Below are 17,058 nucleotides of genomic sequence, written 5' to 3'. Positions count from 1 at the left end.
GTTGGACTAAACCAACAGAGTGACAGTGCCACTTGGGCCTCTTGGTGATTATTACCACATTTAGTTTTTCACAAATTTTTCAAACCAAACAATCAATGGATTGATGGAGAAAATAATGAATAATGATAATGAAAAGCATATGAATCTAGAATGAATAGAATCATCAGTTGCAGTCAAAAATGAGCTCCAGCTCAACCAACTCCAACAGTAAAATCCTGGTGTTACATTAATACAAGAGTCACAACCATCCGATCAGAGGTCAGATATAACAGGACAACGGTCACAGGGGACACTCTACGACATGATACATTTCCGTGATTATAGCCTACTTATGTAGCTACTTTTACTGAAGTAACAGGACTTAAATGAATGTATGTGTATGTGTGTGTGGAGGATCACTAGATGACTTGGAAATCCCTTCCATCAAGCCCTGACACTGTCAACTTTTCTCCTTTTCTTTAACACACACACATCAAACCTTTCAGCGATACTCTGATGACTTATTGTCACACGTGTACAATCTCACACACCGTAAAGCTTATTACAAATTAACTGACAGACTAGTGTTAAAGAGGATAAGATCGGGAGATACTAATAAGAGAGAAAAGTGGATTAGATAATTCGAATGAATTTATTTTGAAAATCGACTTGGACGCTTAGACCCTGGCAGAAGAAGATCACCACGGGAAACTCTCAGACGAACGAGGTGCTTCCATGCTAAGGAGCTTCCTTGAGTTGCTGCTTTACAGCCGAGTGGCTAACGGCAGGCTCACGTTAATTTCCTTTTTTTGCAGCAGCAGCAGCAGCAATTAAATTGATTTGGTTGATTAGGGTTTTCATAATGAGTGGCTGTGCTCATTTGTCTCATTTGGATAAATACTTTGATTAACATTAGAAATCTGTTCAGCCCCTGTGATTCATCACACACTGAGATGAAGGACGACTGATGCTAACTGTAGTGCTCAACTGATTGAAGAGCTTCAACTTCAACAAGTGTAAAACTACAGGCAACGAAAGGCACAAAGGTTCAGCAATAGAAGAACAATAAAAACAAACAACTTCTCTCAGATGAGATTCAAATCTAGAAGTTTAAATCACTGTGTTCATCAACTGTTTCACCAGGTTTATTTCTGTGGTTAAAAATGTGGTCGAGGTTGTAAGCAGCAGCTAACATAGTGTTTGTTATATTGGCCAAAAAAAGTTGATTTAAAAGTGGAGCTGAAATGAAAAATGTCTCATCCCAGCATACAATTTTACGTTTGGGGAATGTTCCACGAACGGCCCCTGATACGTAGGGGAACGTTCGCTGGACCCCTTCAGCTCACATAACTTTGGGGAACTTGGTTCCCCAAACGTTCCGCCTACGATATATTTTTAACAAAAATGAAAAACAAAAAATGTTCACATAAATCATATCTTACCGGCTTCATCTGTGAGAAATGTCCACCACCACATACACACATGCACAACAGTCAGATGAATATTTTTGATTTCTCCGTGGTTCCTTCTCATGGACTAAAGGTAGAGCTGAAGTAGGCCCTCAGCCACCCTATGGTCAACTATCAATCAGTTAACAGCAGAACAACAAATAACACTTTTGCAAATCGAATTTTAGGAACAATCAGCAGCATCTGTAACAAAAGACAAAACAAAGATGACTGTCTGAATGTTTTACGCTTTTTCATCACATAAACAAATTATTATGATTTGACAACTAGTACATTTTGCTGTTTATTGCAACAGACAGCAACCTCTGTGTTTACTTTCACTCAATACATGCGCTATATGATATTAGTCTGATAGCCTCTGTGGAATTGTGTCCCAGTTCCATAAAATATACAAACAATCAAAAGTAAACTCTACACAAATGTTGAGAGTGTACTATTTTTTAGTTCATTTATAAGAGATGAATGCATTTAGAACACACAGGTAATCACAAGAAACATACTTCCTAGGACCCATCCACCTTACTAATTTACTACTAATTTCGGCCCTGGACAGAATGTCTACAGCAAAACCTGGGCAGGAAAAAAAGTTTTAGAGGAGTTGTAGAACAAAGAAGACATTACTGAACAGTCAGTCAGCATCAAAGAATCCAATCTAGAAAGTTTACAACAGCTTTTAGAATGAGAGGTGTATTGACTGACCTTACACAGCAGATTTGGGGATGAACCACCACAGCTCAAGTCCAATGGTGAATGCTCTTGCTGTCTGCTGTCCAGCCTACTCCATTCTTCACTTCAACTGAATTAAACAGACCAAAGTAAAATCAGTCACAAAAAAATATACTGTATGTACCATACACACAAGAATATGTAACCAATAATGGAATGGAATGGCTTTGGTTCATGAGGAAAACAGAAAAAAGGAGCCACACACAAAAGAAGTGCAGAGATATAGAGACATGCTATGAGACAGCAGCCTTTCCCCAAGCTGAACTGTGTGTTACTATTATAACTCACTTAAACAACATATCAGCTAAAAAACAAATACATACAATACATAGTCTTCAGAATTCCAATTATAACAACCTGTCATGTCTGTCCTTTGTAATGTATGATGTTTATTGCATGTATGTTTCTCTCTCTCTCTCTCTCTTTCATCCTCTCTGTCCTGTCTACCTCTTCAACGCCCCCCTTCACCCAGCCGACTATCAGCAGGATAGTTCTCCCTCGCAAGCCGGGTCCCCCTGGGTTCTTCCTGTTAAAAGGGAGTTTTTCCTTGCCACTGTCTGCTTGCTCGGGGGTTCCGGCTCTGGGTCTCTGTAAAGCATCTAGAGACAATTTTTATTGTATAAGGTGCTATATAAATAAATAAATTGAATAGAATTGAAATTGGACACATAGAATAGGATACGCAGCATCCACTTCGATCACCGTCAGGTCTTTTTCTGCATATCTGTCATACTGTGCTTGTGTCTCTGTTTTACATGTACAAGACAAGTTAAACATGATGGCCTATCTTGAATCATGAGGTTGATACACTGTATAAATACTAATTCATAAACCCTTTAGAATAACGCAAAGATTGCACAAGACCACAATTCGTGTTTGTGTTTGAACGTCTCCACATTTAGGAAGTGATATGTAGTTACGTGTAACTGTGCACAAAGTAAAATGACATCATAGTAAGATGAATAAACATTTGAATTAGTTTATTATAAAAACAGCACAAGTAGTGCACTGGTACTCTGAATCTGCCAAAGACCTGGTCAAAAAGCAATTACATATATATATATTATTAAATCAGGCTAAGAATAAATGGCTCCTGAACTAAGCTTCAGTCTCAATCTTCTACCTATCAGAAAAGCTTTGTGACAGCCACATGCAGTTGATGCTTTTAGATAAATTAGACATTTACCTGTGGCAGTGTTGTCATGTCAACAGGATGAACTGGAGCATTTGTGGCCATTCTGAAAACACTCACAAGTTAGTTAACACGTTACAGGACAACTTGTATCATTAGCAACATAAAGATAAAAATGCAGGAGAAAAATTTTACTCACCTCTGTAACTCTGTTAAAGTTACTCAGTGATGCCCAAAAGTAGGGGAGAATGGGAACAGTTGCAAAACTTTTTGCATTTCCTTCAGTTTCTCAGAGACTGTTATTGGAAAGACAAAATGTTAATACATTAAGCCCACATATGTCAACTACCCACCCACAATGCTGTACCATGTGTGTATATGATTATATACATACAATTTGAACATACAAAGTCAAATGTTGCAACTGGCCACATAATGGGACAATGGCAACAGTGCAGGGTAGTTGCAACATTCATTAAAACGTAATAAAATCTTTGACATCATTTTCTTTTTTTAAATTTGTGAACAGACAGTCTTTACTAAGTTACTGGGCTGTATAAAGACAATGCTTATGTCAGAACAGGTAGAGGGACATCTCTATCTGTTATGTGCTTCCTCTCTTGTGGCATATTGAAAATAATATAAAAGACAGAACTGTCATTCCTGGTGTTTTTTGTTATGCTTTGTCTTTTGATTTCTGTCCATGTGCCATGTTCCATGTTTGTCTTGTGCTTCCATGTATTATGTTAAATGTTTTTGTCATGTCCGCTTTTATTTTGAAAAGCATCACTTCCCCTGTGTGCCCTGTTTTCATGTAGTTTTGCTTTTAGTTTTCCTGATTGCTTTCTCCCTCCTGATGTGTGTCACCTGTGTCTCGTTATCATGTCTATTTAGTCCTTGTCTTCCCAGTCACCTTTGTCCTAGCATTGAATGTCTTTGTGTCATGCCAGGAGCTTTTAGCTTTGACTTACCATGCCATGCCATGCCATGCCATGCCATGCCATGCCATGCCAGGAGATTTTTCCCACAGTTTGTCTTAGATTCGGAGTCACAGTAAGTGTGAACTTGCTTAGTTAGGTTTTGTTTTCTTAATAAAGACTTTTGACTCTGCATCGGGGTTCAGAATATTTCTGCATCAGCGACGCCTACCTAATCTTGACAAGAACAGATAAAATATAGGCTACATTGTGGCCTAGTCTGATTTCTAAAATGCTACTTTTTAATAAATAAAAAGGCAGATACTGGACTGTTGAAAGGTGTTCTTTGTCAAACCATTCACCTGCAATTTCCTACTTTTAAATTCAGACAAAACTGAAATTATTGTTCTGGGCCCCGAACACCTTAGAAACAAATTATGCAGTGATATTGCATTGCCAGATGGCTTAGCCGTTATCTTTGACCAGGACATGTCCTTTAACTCACACATAGCATATATTTCAAAGACTGCATTCTTTCATCTCCGCTATATCGCAAAGATTAGGCACATCCTGAGTCAGAAAGATGCAGAAAAATTAGCCCATGCATTCATTACCTCTAGACTGGATTACTGTAACTGCCTTCTATCAGGCTGCCCCAATAAATCCATAAAGACTCTCCAGCTAATCCAGAACGCTGCAGCACGACTACTGACAAGAACCAGCATTTCTCCTGTTCTGGCTTCTCTACATTGGCTACCTGTAAAATTCAGGATAGATTTTAAAATTCTCCTCCTCACATATAACGCCCTGAACGGTCAGGTACCATCCTATCTTGAAGAGTTAATAGTACCCTATTATCCCACCAGAGCTTTGCGTTCCCAAAATGCAGGGCTACTTGTGGTTCCTAGAGTCCTCAAAAGTAGATTGGGAACCAGAGCCTTTAGTTATCAAGCTCCTCTACTATGGAACCATCTTCCGGTTTCGGTCCGGGAGGCGGACACCCTCTCTATATTTAAGAGTAGACTAAAAACTTTCCTCTTTGATAAAGCTTATAGTTAGGGCTGGCCTAGGCCGGCCCCTAGTTATGCTGCTATAGGCTTAGACTACCGGAGGCCCTCCCATGACGCACTGAGCTCTTTCTTCCTCTCCCTCTCCTTCTGCACACATTCATGTCCCATTAATGATTATTACTAACTCAGCTTCTTCCCTGGAGTCCCTGTGCTTTCTTGTGCCACAGATTCCTAGCGATCATGACTGGACCTCCTGCTGCGGTCCTGCTGTCGTCCTGCTCAAAACCTACTGCGATTACTACTGTTTAGTCATAATCTGATTTAATTCTGTTACGACTCAGTACAGCTACTACCATTATTGTTACTACTATTGTTATCAAAATCGCCATAATACCTTCTGTCAAGATCGGGCTCAAGCAGGACTCAGACGCAGAGATAGTGGCACAACCACTGACTTTATTAAGATTCTCTGTCTTGAGATTCTCACACAGAATGATAAAACAATGGGCTATCAAATTACCTGAGATAGTCTTCCTTAGAAGAAGCGCAGCTATGAAACCTACAAGAGGGGAAAATAAAAGAGCTATAAGATTACCGAGGGGACTTTCTATTCTAACTTCAACTGAAAACGCTCCCACGAAAAGGAACTGGAAAAACCAAAAATCACTCGCAAAGCCGAGGACAAAACTACTATCTACAGAGAGGATTGCTTAAGAACTAAAAATCACTCCTAAGGAGGAAAACAAAAGCGAGGCACAAAAACCTGACACTATTCTAAGGGGCAAAAGAGTTCTAATCTATGAAAATTACAACAAAAAATCACTCTGCAAGAAAGGCAAAAACAGAAGGCGATCAATGGCGATATTCGTGGCTGTGGCTGTGGCTGTGGCGAGAATAAGGCTGGAGTGTACGCACAAGGACAAAACACACTGGCACAAGACAAGGGAAACGCAGACTATTTGAACACAAGAGATAATGGGGAACAGGTGGACACAATCAGGCAATCGGGAAGACAATCAGACTGGAGACACAAGAGGAAGGGCAAGTGACCTGAAACGAGAGGAGAGTTACTTTTCAAAATAGAACAGGAAATGACGAGACATAAAACCAAAACGAGACAATACCTCACCGCTGTGTGACAGTACCCCCCCTCTAGGGCCGACACCTGACGACCCAGGCTGACCAGGATGGTCCCGATGAAAGTCTGTAATAAGAGTCTTGTCCACAATGTGGCGAGAGGGAACCCATAGCCGATCTTCCGGGCCATAGCCCTCCCAATCCACTAAATACTGTTTACCGCGAGCCCGGTTTCAAACGGCCAGCAACCGCTTCACCTGGTACACTGGCCCCCCAGCCACAATCTCCAGAGGGGGAGACCGAGGGGCTGCAGGGACCAAGGGACTCTCCTGGACGGGCTTGACCTGAGTGACATGGAACGTTGGGTGTTCACGACCTGGGTGATGGGAAAAGGACCCACGAACCGCGGTGCCAGCTTCCTAGAGGAGTCTTTGAGGTTGAGGTCCTTGGCAGATAGCCAGACCCTCTGGCCTGGCTGGTAGGCAAGAGCTGGTCTCCTCCTGTGGTCAGCAGCTTTCTTGACCCGATTCCCCTGGCGGATCAAAACCTGCTTGGCGGCCGCCCAGATCCGCCGGCAGCGGCGTAGCAGAGCATAAGCGGAAGGAACCGAGCCCTCTGGTTCGTTGTCTGGGAAGAGAGGAGGATCGTAGCCGAACACACATTTAAAAGGCGTTAGACCAGTAGCTGAGGTGGGGAGGAAATTGTGGGACTCTACCCAGACCAGGTGTTTGCTCCATGTCGACGGGTTCTGGGACATTAGGCAGCGGAGGCCGGTTTCCAGTTCCTGGTTAAGGCGCTCGGTCTGGCCGTTAGCCTCCAGGTGGTATCCAGAGGTCAGACTGGCTTTAGCTCCGATGAGCCAGCAAAACTCCCTCCAAAAACTAGACACAAATCGGGGCCCCAGGTCTGAAACTATGTCCCGTGGGAACCCGTGGATCCTAAAGACATTCGACATCATAATTTCTGCAGTTTCCTTAGCAGAGGGCAGCTTGGGCAAAGCAATAAACCTGACCATCTTAGAAAACCTGTCTACTACAGTGAGCACTGAGGTTTTTTCCCTGGGAGACCGGGAGCCCTGTGACAAAGTCTAAAGAAATTTCTGCCCATGGTCTAGGCAGAGGCTGTAGCAGTCCCAGCCTCCCAGCTCTACCTCTTTTTCTATCTGCCAAGTTACTGATCCGACCACACAAGACCGCGGAAGGATGGAGTCTGGTTCCTTGGCAACAGGTTCGGGGTCCGCTTCGGGAGACCACTGGAAGCGAGCTTTGGGAGATGTTAGTGCGTGAAGCGGAGCGGCTATGGCGCTGAAGCCTCTGATAAACCGCCGGTAGAAGTTCGCAAACTCGAGGAATTGCTGAACCTTCTTGCGGCTATCAGGTGTGGGCCAGTCAGCGACCACGCTAATCTTAGCCGGATCCATCTGCACCTTTCCAGGGGCTACGATGAAGCCCAGGAAGGAGATGGTGACGGCATGAAACTCACTTTTTTCCGCTTTGACAAACAGTTTATGCTCTAGGAGTCTCTTTAATACTTTTGTAACATGAACCTTGTGAGTTTCCAGATCCGCTGAATAAATCAAGATGTAGTCTAAATAAACGAAAACGAACTGGTCAAGAAAGTCACGAAGAACATCGTTTATCATGGCCTGAAAAACTGCAGGAGCGTTAGTTAGACCAAATGGCATGGCCAGGTATTCATAGTGACCACTGGGTGTGTTGAAGCCTGTCTTCCACTCATCACCCTCTTTGATCCTGATCAAATGGTACGCATTACGTAGGTCTAGTTTAGTGAATATGCTTCCCTGTTGAATCTGGTCAAACACAGAGGTCATGAGAGGCAAAGGATACCGGTTCTTTATAGTTACATCATTCAATGGGCTATAGTCAATACATGGGGCAAATACAACAAAGAAGAAACCTGCTCCAGCTGGAGATGAGGATGGGCGGATGAGACCAGCCTTGAGTGAGGTCTGGATATACTCCTTCATAGCTTCTCTTTCCGGCCCGGAAATGGAGTACAGGCGTCCCTTGGGGATAGTAAACCCCGGAACCAAGTCTATGGAGCAGTCGTAGGGACGATGAGGAGGTAGAGACAAAGTCTTTGACTTACTGAACACCTCCTTGAGATGGTGGTAGCAGGTGGGCACGAAACTTAGGTCTGGGTACTCAGGGTCTGTGGCAGAGTCAGTAGAAACAACATTAATCATAGTCTCAGTGATCCTAGGTGTCAACGGGCCCAAACACAGTCCCTCACAATCTTTTCCCCAACTCAGAATCTGTCCAGATCTCCAATCTACATGGGGATTGTGTTTTATCAGCCAGGGATAGCCTAATACCAGAGCCTGAGAAGGAGACTTGAAAACATAAAAAGTCATGAGTTCTCTATGCTATAGTATAGTATAGTATATATAGTATAGTTCCAGTGTCTCTGTCTTAAGCGTGATTGTGAATAGTTCCTTCCCATCCAGAGCACTGGCCCTGAACGGTTTAGCAAGAAATTCAATTTTAAGGCCAATCTTCTTAACCAGACCTATATCCATTACGCTCTCGTCTGCCCCTTAATCAACGAGAGCGCGGAGTTCCGAATCAAAGTCTAGATGTACTAACCTGACCGGTGTGAGAATGCGTTGAACAGGACCGACGGCCGTGACATGACTCACCGCTGTGGGTTTCTTTGCCTGGCAGGCAGCAATCAGGTGACCCAACTCTCCGCAGTAAAAGCAGCGGCCCCCCTGCTGCCGACGTAGCCGCTCCTCCTGCGTGAGTTTCGCTCATACTAACTGCATGGGTTCATGTCTTTCCTTAGCGGGGGAGAGGGAATAGGAGCGCGAAGGCGGTTGTCAGTCGAAACGCCCATCAGCGGACTGTGAGGGAGGGAAGCTCATTCTCTCCGTGAAACTGCTCCATTGCTGAGACTTTAGTTCCCGGAGACGGTTGTCGGTCCGGATGGCGAGAGCAATGAGCGAGTCCAGATCAGGGGGCAGGTCTAGTGGAATCATTTTCTCCTGAATGGGAGGCGCCAGACCCTTCAGGAACACATCGTACAGAGCGGTGTTGTTCCATCCACTCTCCGCTGCCAGGGTACAGAAGCGGATGGCATAATCGCTAACTGGTTTGGCACCTTGCCTCACGTTACTTTTCGCCTTTTCGCGATCTCCGGAGACGGGGTCGTAGATTTTCAGTAGGGCATCCTGGAAGTCAGGGAGAGAGCTGCAGAGAGCTGAGCCCGGTGCCCACTCCGCCATAGCCCAAGCCCTAGCATGCCCCGCCAGGTGGGAGATCATGAACGCGATCTTAGATCTGTCTGTGGGAAAAGCGTGAGGAGAATGTTCAAAATGAATCGAACAGTCAATTAGGAACGGCGTACACTTCTTAGTCTCTCCCGAGGCTCCCGAGGTTGTTGTATAGGCTACGTTAATGAGCTTTTCTATTAACGTTGTGACAAGCCATGACTGACAGCCATGATGAAACTTGCTATGCTTAACACAATAGCTTTGATGCATACTAGCTATGCCTGTTAGAAGCTAAGAAAATGCTGATTTACATGACATAAGAATTTACAGTTCTTCAGGCAAACAGGTTGAACAGTATAACAAAGATGCCGATGATAAAAATATATGTATATATTTATATATATACTTTTTTACCTTGAAAGGTATTTCTGGCAGAGGGAATGGTAATATTGCTTCATTTTGCCTCTTCCTTCCTGCTTTCTTCCAGAGGAGTTAATTAAGAATGTGCAGTGTGAATATATTCATGTAGCTCGTTCCTTATTGGAGGAATAAGCAATGTTGCAACTGCTCCATGTTACAACCATCCCCACTCTCCCCCACTTCAAGTGTTGTAATGTCATTAATGTCACAGCTCCACAACAGAGTGTACTGATTTAAACGTTACTCCTGGAGAAACTGATTTTTTTGTCAACAACACTGCAGCCACGTTGCACACACAAATCATGTGCGCAGGAGGCTTATACCAAGGATATAGTGCCATCTCTAGAAACTTCTTTTAATCCTACTCCATCTGTGGACAGCTTCCTGCCCATAGACCTCCCCGAGCTGACCTCCAGGATTAACAAATCTAACCCAACTACATGTGTCTTAGACCCCATCCCAACTAAACTCCTCAAAGACATCTTTCCCTTGATTGGCGTTTCCTTCTTAGATCAGATCAACTTGTCTTTAACAACAGGTTATGTACCACAGGCGTTTAAAGCCGCTGTTATCAGACCTTTGCTTAAAAAACCTTCACTGGACCCAGACATCTTAGCAAACTATAGGCCGATATCCAACCTCCCGTTTTTATCTAAAATACTTGAAAGACTGGTTGCAAATCAGTTAATTGATCACCTACACAGGAACAGTCTGTTTGAAATGTTCCACTCTGCTTTCAGAGCCCATCACAGCACAGAAACAGCACTGGTTAAAGTCACAAATGACCTCCTCATGGCATCGGACCACAGGTTTGTCTCCATACTTGTTTTACTGGATCTCAGTGCTGCTTTCGACACAGTAGATCACAACATTTTATTACACAGACTAGAACATGAGACTAGGATCACAGGGACTATGCTGGTTTAAATCATATTTAACAGATAGATTTCACTTCGTTAATGATGTTTCCTCTTCATATATAAGGGTTAACCTCGGTGTTCCACAGGGTTCAGTGCTTGGGCCGATCCTGTTCACCTTATACATGCTCCCTCTAAGAAATATTATTCAGAAACATGGCATAAACTTTCATTGTTATGCTGATGACACTCAGCTGTACTTATCATTAAAGCCTGAAGAAACAGAGCCGTCTTTATGTCTTAAGGACATAAAGGACTGGTTGACCTCCAATTTTTTATTGTTAAACTCAGACAAAACTGAGATCATTGTTCTAGGCCCCAAACATCTTAGAACTAGAATAGCTCATAATATTCTCTCTCTGGACGGCATTATTTTGGCCTCCAGTACGACTGTGAGGAACCTCGGCGTTATCTTATCAGGATGTGTCATTTATCCATCACATTAAACAGACCTCTAAGATCGCCTTCGTTCACCTCTGTAATATTGGAGAAGATTAGGAGCGTCCTCTCTCAGAGTGATGCTGAAAAACTTGTCTGTGCTTTCGTTACTTCTAGACTGGACTGCTACTCACTATTGTCAGGATGTCCAAATTACTCTATTAATAGCCTGCAGCTGATCCAGAATGCAGCAGCTATAGTTTTAACAGGAATCAGTAAAAGGGATCATATCTCCCCCCATCTTAGCTTCTCTTCACTGGCTTCCGGTAAAATTCAGAATAGACTTTAAAATTCTCCTACTTACATATAAAGCCCTAAATGGACTAGCCCCATCATACCTGCAGGATCTAATAGTCCCATATATTCCCAATAGAACACTTAGATCACAGAGTGCAGGTTTACTTGCAGTTCCCAGAATTCATAAAAGTAGAATGGGAGGACGAGCCTTCAGCTATCAGGCACCCTTACTGTGAAACCAGCTGCCTTCGACAGGCAGACACCACCTCCGCTTTTAAGACCAGACTTAAAACCTTTCTGTTTAGTAAAGCATATAGTTAGCCTCAAACAAAGTGTGTAGGGCTGGTCAGATTAACATACAATTCATTATTTTATGTCACTAACTGTGCCCAGTTCTCCTCGTAGTTTTGTGTTTCTCCCTCCCTTTCTCTCTCTCTCTCTCTCTCTCTCTCTCTCTGTATCTTTCTGCAGGTATCTCTCCATCCAGATCTTCATGTTGAACTGCATCCGGCCCTGTGACCAACCCAATGTCTACTGTTGACATCTGCCTGTCATTCTTCTGTGCACCGACTATCGGTGGGGTGGTTCTCTCTTGCGGGTAGGAATTGAACTGAATTGAATTGATAGGATAGTGGTTTTCAACAGAACATGAAAAATACATGAATACAGGATACAGGATTTCATTATAATTTCATTATTATAATTTCAGTCTTGTGAAATGTTAAAATCATGTTGGTATGGAAAGTGAAACTGAACGGATGAATGGCATGAAAATTTAAAATTTTTGTGAGTTGAGATTTTGTTTTATTTGTCTTTTTAGTAATGTCGTTCTCATGTTGTTTACTGCTTTCCTGCCTGCACAACATCCATTGCACGTCTGCCCGTCTTGGGTGAGGGATCCCTCTTCTGTTGCTCACCCTGAGGTTTCTCCCATTTTTTTTGGGGGGGGGGGGGGGTTTCCTTAGTCGATGTGAGGGTCAAAGGGCAGAGGATTTTGCTGTGATGCTACGTAAAGCCCTTTGAGACAAACTGCTTGTAAAAATGGGCTATACAAATAAAGTTGTCTAGTTGTCTAGTCATTACCAAAGATGGCGGCTAATTTATGTTAAATCAATGGCATTAGCTTTATTATTTGCAATATTACAACACAAGTCATAACATATTTTAAACATGAGATGTCAGACTTGTCCGTTTTTGTTAAGTTGTGGTACACTGTTGTTACAGCTAACGTTACATTCGGAGGAAAAGAGTGAGCAATGGTGATGAATCATCTTTAGCCATTCTTGGCATATTTATTCTTAAACTGCAGACACATCAGTCTCACGGTCAGACAGTTTATTGTTCGGCCACAGCAAATCAACCGAAACAAAACATAATGACACACCTTAGTGCCTCAATGTGACATGAACATATATACACACAGTACAGAACAGTATAGCACCACATCACACAGTCTACAAATGAGGACATAATGAACATATCTCAACACCCCCACTTGTACTCAGGTTGCTATACTCCAAACAAAAGAAACAAAAGCAGAACGAATGTGGACCTCTGTCAAACACACATCAATCCCCAAAAAGAGAACTTGGAAACCTCTTCAGTTTCAGCTTATTTACAGATTTGGTCATTACATTAGCAACCATGTTATCAGTAGAACAATACACCAAAGTCACTCTTCCCTCATTCATAGTAGACCTGATAAAATAGTACTTTATGTCGATGTGCTTACACCTCTGTCTGTTCACAGGGTTTTTGGCAAGAACAATTGTTCCCTGATTGTCCTCATGCACTATAGTTTGTCTGTACTCCAAGTAACTGCTCTAGGTATAGACACTCCTGTACAGTTGAAGCCAGCGTCATGTAATCTGCCTCGCAGGTGGATAGCGCAACAGTAGGTTGTTTTCTAGTCTTCCACTAGACTAGAGAGCTGTTCGGTATCCTGTGATACTGTGTCTGTCACTGGTATCAGCCGCCCAGTCAGCATCACTGTAGGCTTGTATACCAAGTTTCTCACTGTTGTTTCTCTGAAAGCTTAACCCTTTCTCTGCAGTGCCTTTGAGATACCTTAGCACGAGCTTCACAGTTACCCACCGCTCAGCAAAGTACTATGATAACCTGCTCACTATAAAACTTAAATCTGGTCTGGTACAAGTAGTCAGGTATATGAGACTTCCAACAGCTTCCCTTTACATCCTGACATCTTCCATGTTTACTGCATTCTCAGTATACTCTAGCTTTCCCTCACAGGGTGTTTCTCTGGTTCCATAGTCTTGCGTATTAAAAAGCTGTAGTATCTTGTTAGTGTATCTTTCCTGTGATATCTTTACACACCCATCTGACTGACTGAAATCGATACCGAGAAAATTTGCCTAAATCTTTTCTGTGAGCATTTCAGTCTCTCTTCATTGCTTTCTGCAATGATCAAGTCATCGACCCGTGTGATTATGATCACCTTCTCTTCTTTTGACTTTTTGGCATACATACAGTGGTAGGCTGGGTTTTGTGTGAACCCATCCTCAGTTAGACAGTCGTATAAAACCATATTCCAATTTCGCCCAGATTGTTTAAGACCATAAAGTGATTTCTCTATAGTTATAAACTATACCCTCTTTCTCTTGCTAACCCTCTGGTGGACTGATGTAGATCTCATGGCCCATGGGCGCGTGCAAGTACGCTGTTTTCACGTCCATTTGGTACAGGAGTAAATTCTCCTGTGCTGCTTTCTGTAGCATCACCCTTACACTCGTCAGGTCTACCGTGACTGAAAACGTCTCACTATAGTCTACTCCCACTCCCTGGCTGTAACCCTTGGCCACAAACCGTGCTTTGTATTTGTCTCTTCCATCTACATCAGTCTTGATAGAGTAAACCCATCTACCCCCCCACTGTTTTCTTGCCTACTGGCAGTACTGTTGGGGTAAAGGTCTTGTCCTCGTTTAAGGACTGGATTTCCTCATCCATGGCTTTTACCCATTCTTTTGAGTTAGCTGATCCCATTGCTTCCCCAAATGCTTGTGGAATACCACACACCACTCTGCAGCAGTAGTCTACAGTGATATGAACCCCATCACTATCACTGTCTTCAGTTATGAAGTCATCTGTGTAGTTCGGTGTCCTTTCTCTAGTTGGATACCTCCTCTCTCGGGTTCACCACTTGTCACACTCTGTTGTGTTTGGTTATAGTCACTAGACCTGCACCTGGATTATCACTATGTGTGCTTCTTCTCCGTACATTTGGCTCTGGAGTGTTTTCTGTACTCTTACTGATCCCCTGCGTGGTCTCACTAGTCCTGGGTCTCTCACCGTCATTGTGTACGTTGTTCATATCTGGAACAGTACAGTATTACATTACACAGTATACAGCTGAGGACATAATGAACATATAGTATGTCACAAAAGTGAGTACATCCTTCACATTTTTGTAAATATTTTATTGTATCTTTTCATGGGAGAGCACTAAGGAAATTAAACTTTGCTACAATGTTAAGTAGTTTGTGTACAACTTGTATAACAATTAAAATTTGCTGGCCCTTCAAAATAACTCAACACACAGCCATTAATGTCTAAACCACTGGCAACACAAGTGAGTACACCCCTAAGTGAAAATGTCCAAATTAGGTCCAATTAGCCTCACTGGTGTCATGTGACTCATTAGTGTTACAAGGTCTCAGGTGTAAATGGGGAACAGATGGGAAATAAATTTGGTCTTATCACTCACACTCCTCGTACTGGTCACTGGAAGTTCAACATGTCACCTCATGGCAAAAAACTCTCTGAGGATCTTAAAAAAAAGAATTGTTGCTCTACATAAAGATGGCCAAGGCTATAAGAAAATTGCCAACACCCTGAAACTGAGCTGCAGCACGGTACCCAACACCATACAACGGTTTAAGAGTAGAGGTTCCACTCAGAACAGGCCTTGCCATGGTCGACCAAAGAAGTTGAGTGTACGCGCTGAGCGTTATATCCAGAAAAATAGACGTAGGAGTGCTGTCAGCATTGCTGCAGAGGTTGAAAGGGTGGGGGGTCGGTCTGTCAGTGCTCAGACTATACGCCGCACACTGCATCAGATTGGTCTGCATGTCATGTTCCTTGTCTGTTAAGTGTTTTATTTTTTCCCTTATGTTTCATGTCTTGTCTTCCTGTTTTATTTTGTGATCACTCACCTCTGTCTCTGTTCCAGGTTCCTGTCTGCCCTGCCCCCTCCTCGTCTGTGTGCACCTGATCCCTGATTGTTTCTCCCTCACCTGTCTCTTATCACTCCACATTAGTCCTGCATATAGACCCTCTTGTGTCTTGTCTAGTTGCCAGTTCGTCGAAGTTCACAGCCTCACGTACCAGCGTTTATTCACAGTCATAGTCATAGCTTCATAGTGTTTGATCCCTGCTAGTTTTTTGATCTTGCCTTTTTGCCTCACGATTTGGATACCTTTGCCTGGTTTGACTGCTTCACAGTGTACCGACCTCTGCCTGGAATAAACCTTGTTTTCAGCTCTACCGATTTGAGTCGTGCCTTTGAGTCCCAGTTTCTCCTAGCCAAGTTCTTGACACTACATGCCTTTTGTCCCAGAAAGAAGCCTCTTATAAAGTTGGTCCACTGGCCGAGCATGTCTCCTGACCCAAACCCTATAGTGCGTCTGTGGGGCATACGCAAACGGAAGGTGGAGTAGCGCAAGGTTTCTAACATCTGCCAGCTCCTTGATGTCATCATGGAAAAGTGGAAGAGGATTCTAGTGGCTCTGGTGAGCTCCATGCCCAAGAGGGTTAAGGCAGTGCTGGAAAATAATGGTGGTCACACAAGATATTGATGTTTTGGGCCCAATTTGGACATTTTTATTTAGGGGTGTACTCGCTTTCGTTGCCAGTGGTTTAGACATTAATGGCTGTGTGTTGAGTTATTTTGAAGGGACAGCAAATTTTCATTGTTATACAAGCTGTAAAATATTTACAAAAATGAGAAGGGTGTACTCAACTTTTGTGGCATACTGTATCTCAACAACTTTGTAAGGATGGATGACTGTGATGAGAATATGACACCTAAATAACTGCCTGTTAATTCTATGAAAAGACCGGTGTTCCATGAACTGGAAGCAGCACTGAAGCAGTCGTCTCCACTCTTGTGAGAATTTGAGAATGTCGCTCACCTATGCAATTTATTCATCTGTTTAAGTGTGAAGTGATGTTATATATTTCAGGCTATTGAAAATAGAATGACCATACTGCCATCTTTACACCAGCACACACATAGATTTATTTATTGAATTAATTTAAAAAGAAATGTTTAAATTTGCCCATTTCAATCTGAACTACAATGCACATTTCAGTTGTATATGACTTTCAGAGAACCTTTAGGGAACGTTCCCTCGAGGTTACCTGTTTGCTGGGTATGAACTACTGACAAGGTGTTTCAAACAGTTCAGGAGAAGTGTTTTCTGTAGGAGATAACAACTCCCTTTGGGTCTGTAACTCTGCGAACGTTTCACATGAACAAAAAAGCGATA

Source organism: Scatophagus argus, chromosome 12, assembly GCF_020382885.2.
Source record: "Scatophagus argus isolate fScaArg1 chromosome 12, fScaArg1.pri, whole genome shotgun sequence".
In the NCBI taxonomy this organism is placed as follows: domain Eukaryota; kingdom Metazoa; phylum Chordata; class Actinopteri; family Scatophagidae; genus Scatophagus; species Scatophagus argus.
Note: the sequence above shows the minus strand (reverse complement) of the source record.